At 37.0% G+C, this 16,564-nt stretch overlaps 1 protein-coding gene across 1 annotated transcript in view; it reads left to right on the top strand.

Annotated features, from left to right (window-relative positions):
- The window catches only part of LOC134614487 (collagen alpha-1(XXV) chain-like), a 167,007-nt gene that overhangs the window by 17,424 nt on the left and 133,019 nt on the right, over nt 1–16,564 (top strand). The window contains exons 2-3 of the mRNA XM_063458370.1: nt 13,809–13,835; nt 13,994–14,020. The gene's annotated coding sequence lies outside the window, so the exon portion shown is untranslated. The remainder of the gene's footprint in view (nt 1–13,808; nt 13,836–13,993; nt 14,021–16,564) is intronic.

Consider the following 16,564-nt stretch of genomic DNA (forward strand, 5'->3'; position numbering starts at 1 on the left):
GCATTCACTAAACTATGCACACACTCTGGATTCACTATACTGACACACACTCTGCATTAACTGTACACACAGCATCCACTACACAAACATCCTGTATTCACAGTACACACACTACATCCACCACAAATTGAAACACTCTGCATTCACTATACACAGACACTGCGTCTAATACACACACTACATCAACTACAGACACTGCATCCACTAAACACATTTCATCTAGTACATACAAACACTACATCCACTACACAAACACACACTACATCACTGTACACACACTACATCCACTACTCAAACACACTCTGCGTTCACTATACACACTGCATCCGCTACACTAACACACTCTGCATTCACTGCACAAACAGTATCTAATACACACAAACACTACATCCATTACACACAATCTAATTCACTTCCACTATACACACCACATTCAGTCCCGCATCATTGTCAGCGGACTAGGTAGGGTGTGGGCGGGCCCGGGAGGGGGTGGGGGGCCCAGACCTTGTGCTTTGTCAGGGGCCCCAAAATTTCTGATGGCAGCCCTGTCCCCGACTTACACCTAGTGAGAATTAAGCAGTGAGGGGCATGATCTATACACCAAAACTGCTTCATTAAGCTAACGTTCTTTGGTGTGTATCGTGTTCCTTTAATAGGCAATCCCCGAAGTAGGAATACTTTACTGTCTTGATTGTAAATAGTAGACTTGTGCATGTCGAGAGAAAAGTTGGTTCAACCAAACCATATTTTCAGGAATTACATTTTTCTTCAGGATGGCCGAATTTCGGGTAAATGTCAGTCACATATTTTTGTAATGGAAACTGATTCAGGAAACAAAATGGGCCATTGACCATACTGCAAAAATATACCTAATTTATATTTATATATATATATATTTTACAGTAAACTGATAAGAGCATTTATCCGCTTTTTGGTTCATAGATCAAAGTAAGAAAAAGTAACCAAAAGAGGGAAAACAGGCGGAGCAGTAAAAATGACATTTACATATTGTATATTTTTTAAATATATAATGTGTACATATCAATTTTTTTTTTTTTACCGCATCTCCTTTTTCCCTCCACTATTGCTCACTTCTCACTTGATCTGTGAATAAAATCAACATTTAACATTTAAGATTAGCTATAAATCTTTTTTTTTCTCCCCATCAATTGTCTCTTTTTCTGGCAATAAAGACATAATTCAGAATAACTAAATAAAAATGACCATGCTTATCCATTGTGTTTCATTTGTTTTGCGATTCGGCTACATTTTTGTTTAGAGTTTGGGAATTCAACTAATCACCGATCGGTCTAAATTTCAATGATTTGCAGTTTAGAACAAAATGAATTTCCAAATGTAGTACATAGAGGTCACACGCTGTCTCTATTAACAGCTGGTAGCTTGTAGCAACTACAAATTACCATTAAGTTTACAACCTTGTTGCTAAACTTTTGTAGCCTGTCTTTCCCTGAAAATAAGACCGGGTCTTATATTACATTTTCCCCTAGAAAAATGCACTAGGACTTATATTCGGGGGATGTCTAATTTCATGGGGAAATGGTAGCAAGCATGTGCTAGACAGTAGATCTATTCCCCCGAACATGGACCAGATCACTAGGGCATGGAATACCGCAAATCAATGTTCGGGGAAAATTTCCCAAACATAGATTAGCTTACTCACGATTGGAATCCCACGAATCTATGCTCAGAGAAACTTCCCCGAGCATAGATTAGCGAGCTAGCAACTAGGGCTTTTTTTCAGGGTAAGGCTTATATTATGAGCATCTCCCGAAAATAAGCTTGTGCTTATTTTCGGGGGATGTCTTATTTTGAGGCAAACAGGGTAATAGTCTGCTGCTACAGATACCAACCAGTCACATATTGCTGGCTTACTGGTAAAGCATAGAATGACCCTCACTTACCATGTGTGGTCAGTAATGGCTGGCCAGTAAAAAATAGCCACAAGGTTGAAACACAATGTTTCTGTTTTAATAGGATGTATAGGGATATAGCTGCTGCTAATGTATTTTGACCAGACCAGAGGCTGGTACTAAGTTTCTGGTTTAGCAGCAGCTGGTAATAAGTAGCGACAGGTTTGGAAACCAGTTGCTGAGTTAAGGATAGCGGCTCCTAAAAAAATTAATGGGAGTCATTAGCAGCTACTTAATGAAAGGCTCTCAGTAATAGCAGACAGTAACTCCCTGTTGCTTCTTGTGAAATTCTGTAGTCATTAAGCAGTCGCTAGCTGCTACAAGACTGTAAACGAGCATGTAAGTGGCAGTAATATTTGGGTTATAGGTGTAACTAACCTATAGTCAGTGTTCCTTTTCTGGAATATGAGGTTGAAGGATGCATCGATTAGTGCAGAGGTAGCACAAACTCTGGGATTTTTGATGTATCTGACATCAGGGTCGTGTTTAATATATTGTCAGGCTGGGTGCAAGTTTTTCAATTTCCCTCACACTATACTATGAAATTATAGGGAGTTTAAATGCTTTTATTATTTAGAACGGGATGTAGATGTGATTCTGTTTGGGAAGGTTTGCTAGGCTAATTAGGCATATCAGGGCTATTGTATGGCAATAAAATGTCATTATTACGATATTTAATAAACAAATCTTACTTTAATAAGATGATTATGTAAACACGCAAGATGCAAAGTTCTCAATAAATGAATGAATCAGTGACCTATCCTCATGAATGAATCAGTTCAGCCAAATTCATTCCTTGGAGATGTTTATCAGAGGGAGCAAAAATTAAGAAGCATTTCCATTAACCATGACCTCAACAACATATATCAGCAGTGCTTGTCACACGCTGTGCTCACAGCACTATCCACCTCTACAAGCCACTCCAAATCATGAAGAAGTTGGACACATGCGTGAAATCCTTACAAATAGCATGTGAAAGAACAGACGCTGAAGATGGCTACTTTTATAAACACAAGGGAATACAATTTGACAGCAGAGAGGAACCAAATGGTCCATCTAATGTAAGACAGTAAAGTGGAATGAAAATGAACAAACCTATTAAATCATGATCGTGTCTACATTTTTGCAGTGTTCTAGACAAGCCCAAACCAAACATGGTAATTTACAAATGTTAAAGCTAAAAGGAAAATTAAGCCTGGTCATTTATTTGGATATCACCAAAATAATCCAGAAGAGAGCAGCTGTGGACTTCTCATATAATATGCAGGCTCAGCTGAGGAAGCTTGAGTTGTACCATTGCTATCGCTGGAATCCAGATGCACCCTTCATCTTTCCAGCCTTGTGCATGAGAGCTTTTCTGGGAAGCTCCCACCCTACCTGAGTAGAATGCTCTCCCCGTCTGTTTCCACCTCCTATAACCTCCGATCCAGTACCAGTGCTTTATTTACCGGTAGTATACCACAATACAAAAATAAAGTGACTCGATTTCCATTTTCCTACAGAGCACTGCAATTATGGAATAACCTCACGGACACAATCAAATCTTCCTCCAGCCTAAAATCCTTTAAGAGATCACTGTCAACATATATTCATTCCTGAATGCACCTGTAATCATGGTTGATTATATTTCTTACCTGTTCTATGTTACAACGATATTTGTGTATTTTAATTCCATTTTGTACTTTTAATAATAGATTGTAACTATGCAATGTTTGTCAGCCAAGGACGTAGTTGAAAACTGGAGAAATCTCAATGTATCCATCCTGGTAACATTTTTTTATAAATAAATAGTAAGTCAGCTCTACGTTCTGTGACTATCCATTGGGAAATGCATTAGAAATGTTATTATGCCAGTTTTACCCTTATTTTTGTAACAAATATTAACATAAAATATAGTATTAAGCCAATGAAAATATATTATAAAATAGACAAGGTACCGGTTTTTGTAAGAGGAGACTAACAGCACATACATTGTAAATGGTTTTCAAACAAACACTCATTCTCTATTCATAACTACTGTAAGTAGCAAGCTCATACATTCCCAGATAAAATGTTTTAAAAAAAAAAAAAACGGAACATCATTTCATTCTACTATAAAATGCATAAGTAATGGAAGTGGAAAAGGAAAACTAAATCTGTCAAGGAAAATGTTTTATAGGCCAAGAGGTTTAGAGACTTCAGATGGGCATAGAACCTCTTTATTTGACCTAAAAATATGAAGGACATGAAATATGGAGACCCACAGAGAGAAAATGAAATATGAGGTCTCCAATTAGTATATGCAACATATGTCTAACCTTTTACAATGTACAATGTGTTTATAATCTATCTGAAACAAAGAAACATCTGTTGACTGATTGGATGGATCAGCTTCTGGAATGTTCTACGTATGTAGGAACTACTCACAGACTCAAGATATACTTCATGTTGACTTCAGTGTTATGGCCAAATATAACTTCTAGACCAGTCTAACTGTGTGTTTGTTTGTCCCAGACTTTCCTAGTTTAACTAGACCTTTAGTCTTTTTGTTGTTAACCACTTATTTCAGAGCTGGGAGTTTAGCTAGATTGTCATTTCATTATTTATGCAAATAATGCAGTTAAATACTAACATAGGGTTCTTAGAGCTGTCATGGTATTTGTATAATACAGTCCCTGGACATATACATACATACTTGGTTATAATAATTGAGACGGGCCCATATCATTGATACAATGCTGCAGTGTTCTTACACAAAGTAAAATCTTGAAATGCATTTAATACATCAGACCGGTATTTGAGACAAGGTAATTATATTGTGCTTATAAGAGGCATTTGAAATAGTGCCCCTAGATTAGAGTTGTTGGTAATAAAGTAAAAAAGTTACTTCAAATTAGAATATCTTATTAGGCTTTAGTAATTAGCCCGCCTCCCTATTAATAAAGAAAACTGTTAAATAGGTTTTAAACTTAACTTGAATCCAGAGCCGAGCAAAGCTCTACCTGCTGTTTTTCATGCCGCCATAACAGTTTTGCACGCAAGGTCCAATCAAATGCTTCTCGTGCCTCTCATGTGCTTTGAATGAGAGAATAAATAGTTGCGGCGCACTCAGACTACAAAAAAATATAAGAAACAAAGAAGGCTACTAAAATGCCTAACTAAGTATAAATATGGGGATTTGGTTCCACCATATGGCCATATGTTGTTAAGCCCACCACTACTTTCAAAGTACCCCATTATTGGTGGGTCCTACACTACAATGTGGGGGGCAAATAAATAGTAATAGTGTTAAAAATAAAAAAGTGTTAAATACTAGTAAGAGCATAGTGAGTATACAAACATAAGTGATGAAAGCAATTGAAAACAGTGTTAAAACTAAATAGTTCTTGTGTTGGTGCTAAAAAATGAGTATACTCACTAATGCAAATGACTGTGCTAGCTGGAAAAAATAATAAAAGTGACCACTATTGATAAACTCCTCCTTAATATACACACCTGCCCCCTATCCTTTCTCTGTTTATATTATATTGGGAATCCAGACCAGATTCCTTAGGGATTCAGCACCCCGCCCAGCCCCCCTATCCCCCCCCAGCTTCAGAGTCTCCTTTAGAGGTGGCCACAGGTGTGTCAACTATTTATTCTCTCATTCATGAAGTTTTGGTCACAGCAGCAGCACCTTTCATACAAATTTCAGGTCTCGGGAGTGCCCCCTATCCTTTCTCTGTTTATCTCATGTGCTTTGAGTCAGGGAAGGAGTGGGTTGGGAGTCAATAAGGGAGGAAAGAAGGGTATTTAAATATATATATATATACATATAGTTCACAAAGCAGGGAGACGGGGAGGAAGCGCACCAAGGGAGGGAAGAATCCAACTCCCAGCTCTGAATACGACGCCAGTGTATAGAGCGTGCTGAGGACATATATGTGTTTGCACATATTTGACATTAGGCAGGCTGGAACAGAATTCCAGGCTGCTTAAGTCACATGTGTTAGGGGTACAACTAGTCCCCGGCAAAAGAGTGAAAATATCTCTATATGTGTAGCATTTCAATCAGAAACACTGCACATACCGATTCCTACCACCATGGCCACTTCTAAAGACAGAATTGGTCATGGAGGGTGGAGTAACCCTTTAATGTTAAGGACTTAGGGAGTACCTGCATTACAAACTGTAACCCCTTCACTCTCAGCCAGGAGTTATTAGTAAAAGGAGATACAGTCCACTGGATCATCATATCTGTAAGGACTAGGCTTTGCCGTGCTGTACACCCAAATTATCATGTTGGTTTACTATAACCCTACATACTCTTTTAAATTTGATAGTTTAGTGTCATAATTTTTCAAGTGAATTCCAAAGACTGACAGAGATCGGTTGCTATAGTAGCATCTTAAACACACTCAGTTGTTTTCATTATATCTTAAATTATTACCAGTCTTGTACCAGGAATAAACTGATAGACAAGTTTTCAACATACCAAAGCATTTGTCCAAGTCATTTTACAGGAACAGCATATTAATCACATGTGGACCAACATGTGAATAATCATGATAACTAGATGTTTGGTTAACCTTAGTCATGAAGACATACCTGCCAATTATCCTGAATCCATCTAGACACTCCTGAGCTTGGACTCCTGTAACATTGTTTCAGATATTTTCTCTTCCAGTCCCATCTTCATACTTGTTAGTGTTGGCAGTTACATTAAGGGGTTTAATTTTCACCTTCCGTATTTTTAAACATACATTTTTACATTTATGCCACAGTTTTCACTGTGTTTTAATATTTTTTCTTTCTTCATAATACATTTCTTTATTTTAGATAACCTTTCACCTTTGTGAAAGAAACTAAACTTTATTACTTGGCTACTTATTTTCTGCAATTGGCCCAAATAACATGACATCGAATGGGTTAGTTTTACACTGTGTTGAGAGTTTATATATAGCGCTAGGATCAAAGCCAAAGGCCTGTAATCTCGGAGCGATGCAAACACCACAAAAACTAGTGTCTCTGTCATGTTCAATAAAATTCTGTTCTGGAACACCTTGTGTTACTGTAAGAGCATCCATATATTGAAGTCTCTCTATTGGGCAATAGAACAGTATGAATTACGCATTTAATCCGGAACCAAATCTAAAGGCAATTTGTAGACTCTTGCAGACATTTCCTGTGGTACATTCTAAACTCCAAAGGTATTAACACCGTTGTACTCGGCTACATTTCCATCCAACTTAATGTATGCAAAAATAATCAGATCTTAAAGCTAACTCTGCTCTATCCTTCTACTATTCTGCAATCAATGAAGTGACAAAATATTTCTTGGTTTGCTGTTGACCTTATTTTCTCAACGTTTGCTGCTTTTATACCTCTGAACTTGATCCCATACACAAATGTGACCACATATCAAGCACATTATGTCATAGCAATAGTCATCTTATGTTTCACAGTACAATACTGGGGTAGCCCAAGACGGAAAACATTTTATCCCTTTTAACCTAGTAGGAGCATTTGTGTGTGTGCGCATTTAAAAAAAAATACTTTCTCACCCCTCTGGGTGGTATATTTGTGTATTCCTCAATCTGTGGTACTCTAACAGAGACCTGGGAGTCTAATGATATTACACAGTATCTTAGCTGTTTCTAGAACTGGATAGTGATCTCAGATGTGGCACCTGGAACCTGGAAGCCACTCCCGCAACTAGGGGGTCACAACCCCGAGTGCTCTTATCACAACTGGGACTACTACTGCCTTCACTTTCCACATCCTTTCCAGCTTCTCTTGCAGTCCTTGGTATTTGGTCACCTTCTCATGTTCCTTGTTCCTGATGTTATAGTCACCGGGTATTGCCCAACACCACTGCAGTCTTCTCTTCCTTTTCTACCACCACAATGTCAGGTTGGTTGGCCACTACCTGCTGGTGTGTCTAGATGTGAAAGTTCCACAGGGTCTTAGACATGTCATTTTCCCTTTTGTGGCATCTCCCATCAGGACAGACAGAGCCAGGCCATATTCTTAGCATATTTTGGTACACAATCCCAGTAATTTGGTTGTGCCTCTCAGTGTATGCTGCCCCTGCTAACATCCTGATCCTGTACTACTATACTATACAACTGGCTTGTCTCGGAGGCTTCTTTGCACGGTATGCTCGTTGGGTCTTGTTTGGTGTGGTAGACACCCACTTCTATTGATCTGATGCTGAATGCTTGTTCCTGTGCTGGTAAGATTTGTGCCTCAGTGCTGTCTTTTAGTCATGCATTTGCCAACCACTGGTAGGATTTCAGAATGTGAGCAACATCCACTATCTGCTGGTAGTACAACCAATGTATAGGTTTGTCTTGCCATGGAACCTCTTCCTTGTCTGCATCCTCTATCTGTTGTTGTTCCATGCATTCTCTTAGCAGTTTATCTTTTGGATCCATCTTCATGGTGTATTTTTGGAAGCTCTGTTTCATCCAGGCCCTGACACTCATGCTGGCTAGTGTACTGTATCTGGATGCTAGATTCCAGGTGTATTTCCCCATTTGCAGTGAGTAGTTTCCAGGTCTTGACATCCATGATGACCAGCTCTTCTCTTGGCCAGGTTATTATTCCAGCTATGTAACTGATAGCTTTTATGTAGATGTTCTCTACATCTCCTATTTAATATTCTGGTACTCTAACTCCTTCTTGTTGTTGGATATCTCTGTGATGGTGACTGGTTCCTGTTCTGAGAGCATGCAGTGGTCTGCTTTCAGGTCTAGTAGTCACGGTGCCTTGGTGTTATGGTATGCTTCTTACTCCTATATGTTCTTCCAGTACTGTACAGTGTCTGCCCTGGGTGTGCCTTGGGTAGATAGGTGGTTACCCTGCATCTGTGCATATACCTTCTCTTTGGTAAACAGAGGAGAATCACCAGAGAAGCAGAGGCTACGACTATATATATATATATATATATATATATATATATACTCATAATACAAAAAGGATTTAGGAACATTGTGTAAAATGACCACAGTTAATAAAAACAGTAATGGCAGTTCTGCTTGGCAGTTGCCTTAAAAATAAAAAAAATGATTACAGGTGTGGTCACAGCTGTGGCTTAGCAGTAAAAATACAGTTCACAGGCATAGAAACTTAAAAAAGGAACTTAGTTAATGTGGGCTACTTGCGAACAGTAAACATTTAATGTAGAGCGCAAAATGACAAACGTTTCAGACACTCGCCCCTTTTTTTTCAGTGTCCAATGCCCGGGACATTGTCATTTTGTGCTCTTCATTAAAGGTTTTGGGTTTACAAGTGGCCCACATTAACTGAGCTGTGCATTGTGTATTGTAGTAGCCTCAGCTGCATTCACGTTCTCAGAGAATGACTTATAAACATAAGACTATTTGACAGGAGCCCTAGAGCTATAGACAGCAAGTTAGAAACCAATAGTTGCAAGTTAATTGTCAAGGCAGAGGGGTGACTCCTATACTTCCACAACCGAAAGGGGATTATAGGCATAAATAATAGCAAGGGGATAAAGGGATGAGGATAAGACATTGCAATGACACTTTAATAGCACCAGGTATCATGACATCTGCCAGTTAAAACTAGCCACTTAACTGATGATCCAGTTCCATGATGTCTTCACAATGAACCTGACAAATTGTCATTACTCAAGGTAAGTATGTTCTTATTCGTGGAATCTTCCCCTACAGAATTTCTCCTGTTCTGTCTGCCAATGTACAGAATGTTTTGCATCAAAATTTGTTATGTGGCAAACTTGGCTTTCACGTCTTAATTAAAGCAAGGCCAAAAAAATGCGAAAAAGAATCTCTTTTACTAGATATTTAATAGAACAAGTCTGCAGACAGCAGACCCTCAAAGTCAATAACAGTAAACGGGCAGAAATCAGCAATGGATTTAATTCTGTGACTTATCTGTTACTGTTTTATTTAGCAATTATCCTCTCTGTGGCTGAGAATCTGATATTGTATAAAAATCACATAATCACATAACAGGGAACATCAGACTGATTTAATCATTTATTTTCACATATTGGAAAAGATTTAACTTCAGCTGAATATGTGTTTTGGAACATTTCGGTCCAAAACATCAAGAGCAAACAAAAGCACTCACACGCTAACGTTGAGGTACTCGGGGGCCCCTTTCTGGCAAAAGCATCCCACAAAAATATGGCCAAATTCAGCAGCAGTGGGGGTGAGATTAGATATTTTAACTGCTAATACTTGAAGTGGGTCTCTTTCTCACCTCCTGGTTTTGATAAAATGTTCTCTTATGTACTATTAAAGGGGGACTGTTACATACCAGGATTTTTAATATTATGTTTACTTATATTCAACAATTATGCACTTAATAAACTTTATTGACTCAGCTAATCAAACGCTTTAGCCATGGGAGGCTGTTGAGCAAGCGCGGCAAAACAACATGGTGCGCTATTCAACATCTCCTCGTAGAGATGCTTTGAATCAACGCTGGACTCCTCTGTCTCACATTGTGCAGTACTGCCACAGGAAGCACCCTTAGTGACCGTCTGAGTGACAGCTTGTAGAGGTGTAGCTAGTGAATTATTTTCCGGTCAACCTGGTGTAAATCCTTGTCAGGCTTCCTACCTATAAAGCAGGCTAACACATTGAGGTCAAACTATTTTAGTGCTCTCTTTATGATCCTTGCACATTGAGTGTAGTACAAGCTAATTTAATGATTTGCTCGCTCCATGCTTTTTGTGCACAATTTCCTGGTATCACCAAAAGCAGGACACAAGGGAACAAACAGAGACAGCGGAACTGGGTCCTAAAAGCATTACTATCCTACCGAAATTGGGACCATTGTGAGACCTGTATTAGAATTATGCATCAACATTTCCTAAAACTGCTACTATTGTCTGATTGCTAAATATTTAGCCTTGAAATTCTCCAGTATTTATACGAGAAGGTAAACCTGACTTTAATCAAAGCATTTGGAAAAAGCCATTTATTTATCACTCTTGCCATAAATCATTTATACATGGAAGAAATATCACATATAATATAACCAAGTAAGACAGTCAGTTGATGAATGCATTTTTCTCTGCATTTTATTACTAAGCTTCTAGACAGTTTCTGTGATCCAATCACAAATGCAAATTGTGCATGTGTTTGTGATTTTCTGACGTCTTTTCTATGTCAAGATGATTGTAAACTGAACATGGTGATGAAAGCAATCTACAATTAGTTCCTAGGAGAAGAAAATTGCATATTTTTAAAGCATTTTATTAACTCTTAACGCATATTTCTATGTCAAGTTCTTTCATTTATATCTTATTGTTAATAAAACATAGTGGTAAAATGTTATAGAACAAACTAACTTTAATGAACCCTGTGAACCTAAAAAGTGTTTAACATAAGAGATGCACAAGAAAAAAAAATCTAATACAATGCACAACAAAAATGTACATATGACAATATAATAAAGACCTCTTTTCTAACAGTCTCAGTTTTGACTGAGATATGTCCTGGTGACTCACTGTCCTGTCAAGTGCCTGTTTCATCCATACTTGCTGTTATTCACCAATCAAAAGACAAAAGATGTGCATGAGCAGTGTCTATTTTATCACAAAATTCCCACTTTATCTACGCACTAGTAGCATTGGGAAATTTCATAAACTAGAATGGCGTATGATCACAGCAACATTACCAAATGACATTGGAGTAAATCTACCTGCTGTCCAAAATGTTGATATATATTTAAATATGATAAAAGGAGGGTAGAAAGGTCTAGTAGTTAGTGGTCAAAGGGCAAAGACGGGCATGAATCCATTACATTTTAGAATCAAAATTGGAGCAGTGCCCTGACCAAGAGGGCAATAGAAAAAGTAGTTAAAACTTCACTTTTATTGTTGTTCGTTAAACAATGTCTATAACTAGTGTATCATATAAATGGAGAACACCATTAGATAATCAATAGGTATCACAAGTGAATCAAAAAATTTTATATATATATATATATATATATATATATAAAATGAAAAATGTAAACAAAGTAGGTGTATATACAATGAATGAGGTGAAAGAAAGAAGAGAATAGAACTATATACAATATATAAGAAAATAAAGACTAATAATAATATGTAATTTGTGAGCCAGAACACAAATTTCCAAATAAATCCATGTTGTCTGTCATCAAGACATAGTTCTGAATCACTCTGGTGTTAATTCTCACTTGTGATGCACAATAAAATATCTCTCAAAGTGAAGCAGTGCAATTATCTAAATGATACCTATTCATTATCTAATGGTGTTTGCCATTTATCTAATACACTAGTCATATAAATATTTTTAGTGGACAACAATAAAAGTGAAGTTTTAACTACTTTATCTATTGCTCTCTTGGTCAGGGCACTTCTCAATTTTTGATGATAAAAGGAGGGGTTGAGAGTATTAATGAATAAACAAACTAAATGTTGTCATATACAGCAGGTATACAAATGGTATACAACCAACAGCTAATATTATATTATCAAAATAGGAACACGCAGGATAAATATATCACTTTATACCATCACATTCATTATTTCCATTTATTGTCATCTGTTCGAAGATGACAAGGATATTGTATTTTTTTCTTGAACTAACCTTGCATCTTAATAGTATTTTGATCTGTGGGCTAGCAAGCTGAACTTTCTTAAAGTTACTCGTTGGGCTCTTTAGGATCTCACTCTGGGCTCCAGCCAGGCAATCCATCCCCTAGCAACTCACCTAGCCAGGTTTCGGAAATTGATAAGCAGTTGAAAGAGTTGGAACTTGAAACTTATGGATGGCTATGAGTTTGTTACACAGAGCGAGCATTCCAGAGAAAACTAGAAAGGAAATTGAATAAGTTCTGTGGGTTAATAGAAATAAGATTGTTTGAATTGTATGACCTAGAGTTTTTACAGTAGGAGAGGTGTGAAAGTGAGAGAGGTGTTATGGGAACCAGTGTAGGACAGATGTCAACAGCGGCAAACAGTAGCTGGAGTGTGAGTGAGAGAAGATGACAGCAAGACTTATAGGAGTGGGTATAATTGGAGACAGAAAAATTACATGGGGAATTGTTTCTAAGAAAATAAAGCAGTTCGTGGGGGGGCCACTGTAACTGTTGAGAAGAGGGAGGGAGTAAAATTCTCAAAGAGTGTTTTAAAGTGAAGTAAACCTACTTCATCTGATGATGCTCCACAGCACTGCTTGGCGTACCTCCAATATGACATCACAGGAACCAGGGCAAGCTCCAATGACTCTGAGAATCCTTTGATTGGACCTTTTGCTGGCTTAGGGTGTGTGCGCTTCCATTCTCTTACCACCATGACCATGCCAAAAAGCAGAAGTGGTTATTGTGGTTAAAGTAATCCTTTAATTAAACAGTGCTCCAATAACAGGTTCATGAGTTCTATTGTAGGTGTTCTATTCTAACATGTTCAGTCTAGACATGTTTGTATAATTAAGTAAGAATTGTTGCGAATGCAAAGTGAACTTAAAGCCAATTTAGTTGAACTGGAAGAATGGGAGTTTTTTTCTAGTTTGGCTATATTGGTCTTACATTTTAAACTTACTTTGAGTGCACTTTGGATTCTCAACCATTCTCACTGTGGTAAGTAATTCTCTAAAATGTGAAATGCCACAATACAAAGTAATTTCACATTTTAGCCCAATTGGATTAGCCGTGTTCTACAAGACAACTATGCTTTCAGTTGGCAATTTTGGCCTAAGAATTTAAATTCCTTTTCAATCCACTTAGGTTTCTTGACTTTTCACACATTAGTCAATAATCGTGTTGTCATATAATCCCACTACTTGTCCACTTTGAGCAGTAAATGAAAAGCAAATGTCTGAATTACATTATTGCCATGTTTTGTAATAAAATATAAAAAGACGTTTAAGTGACCTTTGTTGCTTTATTTTTCAGGGTCCTCCTGGTCCAAAGGGTGAAAAGGTCAGTATTATCACGATAAACCTAACTGTAATGATGAAGGGAATGGCACATCCCTGATGGTGGTTAACTGGAGCATAATAAACTTTGTTCTTTTCAATCCGACTTTGTGAGTGAGTTGAAGGGTAGTAAAACTATCATCTCGTCTTTCCCTTTTGCAGGGAGATCAAGGTGATCAGGGCCCTCGGGTAAGCACCTTCAAAAATGTTATGCTGCTAAATACAATAGTTAAAAATTTTTTTAGCAAAACCTAGAATTAACACAGTAACCCCACTGTGTATTTATGTTTTAATAGTCACATTTTCTCTGCATGCTCCAGTCGCTACCTCAGCAAAATCACTATATTGTACATCTGCCATGCAGATCGCTAAAGAATGCTTCACAGTAGATACTCACTACCTAGTATAATGAGACAACAAACACTACTGCCCTAAGGATGTACTGTAATAGCAACACTAACCACTAACCTGCATGTTTTGCAATTAGGGTAACCAGAGTGCCCCTTAAAAGAGGAATATTTTTCCATTTAATGAGCAATATATAGGCAAAATGCCTAGCTAAGAAAAATGCAAACAGGTTTTTGTGTAGATAGTGTCCTCTGGAGTGTCTTGAATGGTTTTTAGCTAGATAACGTATTTACAATGGTCAGACATAGTCTACTAAAGGCTGTCCAGATACAACATTTCAGGCAAGACTCCTCTGTACAAGAGATTCTGGAAGTCCCAACATATTCTACCTGTGTGATCAAATACTCTCAAGCAGGGGAATATCTGGTTACCCTAAACTCTGTTAAAATGTCAGACATCATATTCCCACTTTATTGTTTCCAGAATTTAAATATGACCAAATTTTAATGTTTAAGCCTGAGCTACTAGTCTAGAGCTTCCAAACTTCTCTATATGAATAATTTAGCCATGTGAATTACAAAAAAAGATGTCCTGGCACTTTACTGGTCAATACCATGTGCTTGGCGCAAAGCAAGTTAAAAAGAAGGTTAAAATGATTGTTTGTTTCATAAAACATATATTTATCATTTAGATTTAGCCTTGTCCTAAACACCTAAGTTTACTACATGGTGGCTAATCTATGTTTTTATTAATGAAGCTTTCATGATTTAGAGACGGAGTGCCCAAATAAATAAACCTGCCTTCTTTACCATGCTTGCTGCACGTTTGTGCATCTCTCATTAGTAGCTATAGTGATTTAGATTGTAAAGACGTTTTATCGTGTGTATGTTTTATGGAAATGGGGGGGGAAGGGGGGGGGGGGAGCGGGTTCAAATCAGTCATCAGGGTCCTGAATCAACTTGAATGATTTATTTATTATTACACTCAAAAATGATCAGTGCACATAGTATCACCCAGTAAATCTGGGAAGTACTGGACCTTGAAGAATTTGTTTTGGAAGGCATTGTATGGGGTTTATGTTTTTAAAGTACTACAGATGTAAAACTAGGGATACAGACTGTATTACTTAACATAGTTGTGTTATCCCAGAGTTACAGCTGTAACACTTTGATTGATAACATAGTGGGGATATTAATTCATTTTGTGTGTGTTGTGTGTACTAACTGAAATAAATATATATTGGCATTTAATATGCATATTTAAATGTCGTGTGTGTCTGTGTCACTCTAATTATTTTAATTTATTATTAACACCGTACTGTAGTCAAGGTAATTTGTAATCAATTTATTTGTTCTGATTCACTAAAAGGTAGGATAGAAATTGGCACAGGATGGACTAATGGTTAATTCAACTATTGTACACTACCACCCCTGGGTATCTCACAAAAGAATTATATTAAATTACATAATCGGTTTCATGTATTTTGTCCCATCTGAAAGTGCATAGAGCACTACTCTTTGCTACTATGTAGCAGTGTAAAAAAACATGACACATTGATAGCCATATGAGATTAAATATAATTTAGGTTTGGTTATTTCCCTCCACCACTCTTTCACTGGTTTCCTAATGATTGCAAAGTATCTGTTTCACTGACAAACCTCCAGTCTGTGAATTCACCATACTATTAAGGCATTAAGACAATGGTGATGGCTAGAAGTGCTTTGAGTTGTAGTGAAACACAGTGGTAAGGCTACAGATTGCTTAATTGTATTTCCGAAGATGATCTCCTTAATTAAAAAGACTGAAATAGAAAATCACATGCATAATGTGCACAGTATGGCATAAATAATATATGTGATGCCACGCAGTGGCAACTGATGGTAATCCCCTCATTAGACAAAATCTCCCAGCAGTAATACTAAAATCCCAATAGCACAGTGTGGGCATTGTAATATATGTTTATACATCATATTATGTATGGGGATGTGTCTTTCTCTAACCTCTTTCTGAAGTCATTTTGTTATATAGTTTGTCCAGTGCAATAGTATTTCCTTCACCAATTAAAAAAAAAACCAAACAAACAAACAAAAAAAAACAGAATCCCAATTGTCACTTGTTAATTTATAAATTGGCTTTATTTTGTTTAAATATATTTATACAATTATTTATAGGGTTTTTTTTTTTTTTTTTTTTTTTTTTTTACTAAAGTGAGAATTGATAAGAATTCAAAATGAGCTCAAAGTGATTTTTAAATTAAGGGCCAAATTAGCTGAACATAAAAAATTTGTAAAAAAAAAAAAAAAAAAGAAAAAAAGAAAAGAAAAACAGCTATGCTTTTGTTTTGGCTACTTTGGTCTTAAATTTGAAATTTACTTTGAATTCACT

Source organism: Pelobates fuscus, chromosome 6, assembly GCF_036172605.1.
Source record: "Pelobates fuscus isolate aPelFus1 chromosome 6, aPelFus1.pri, whole genome shotgun sequence".
NCBI lineage: Eukaryota > Metazoa > Chordata > Amphibia > Anura > Pelobatidae > Pelobates > Pelobates fuscus.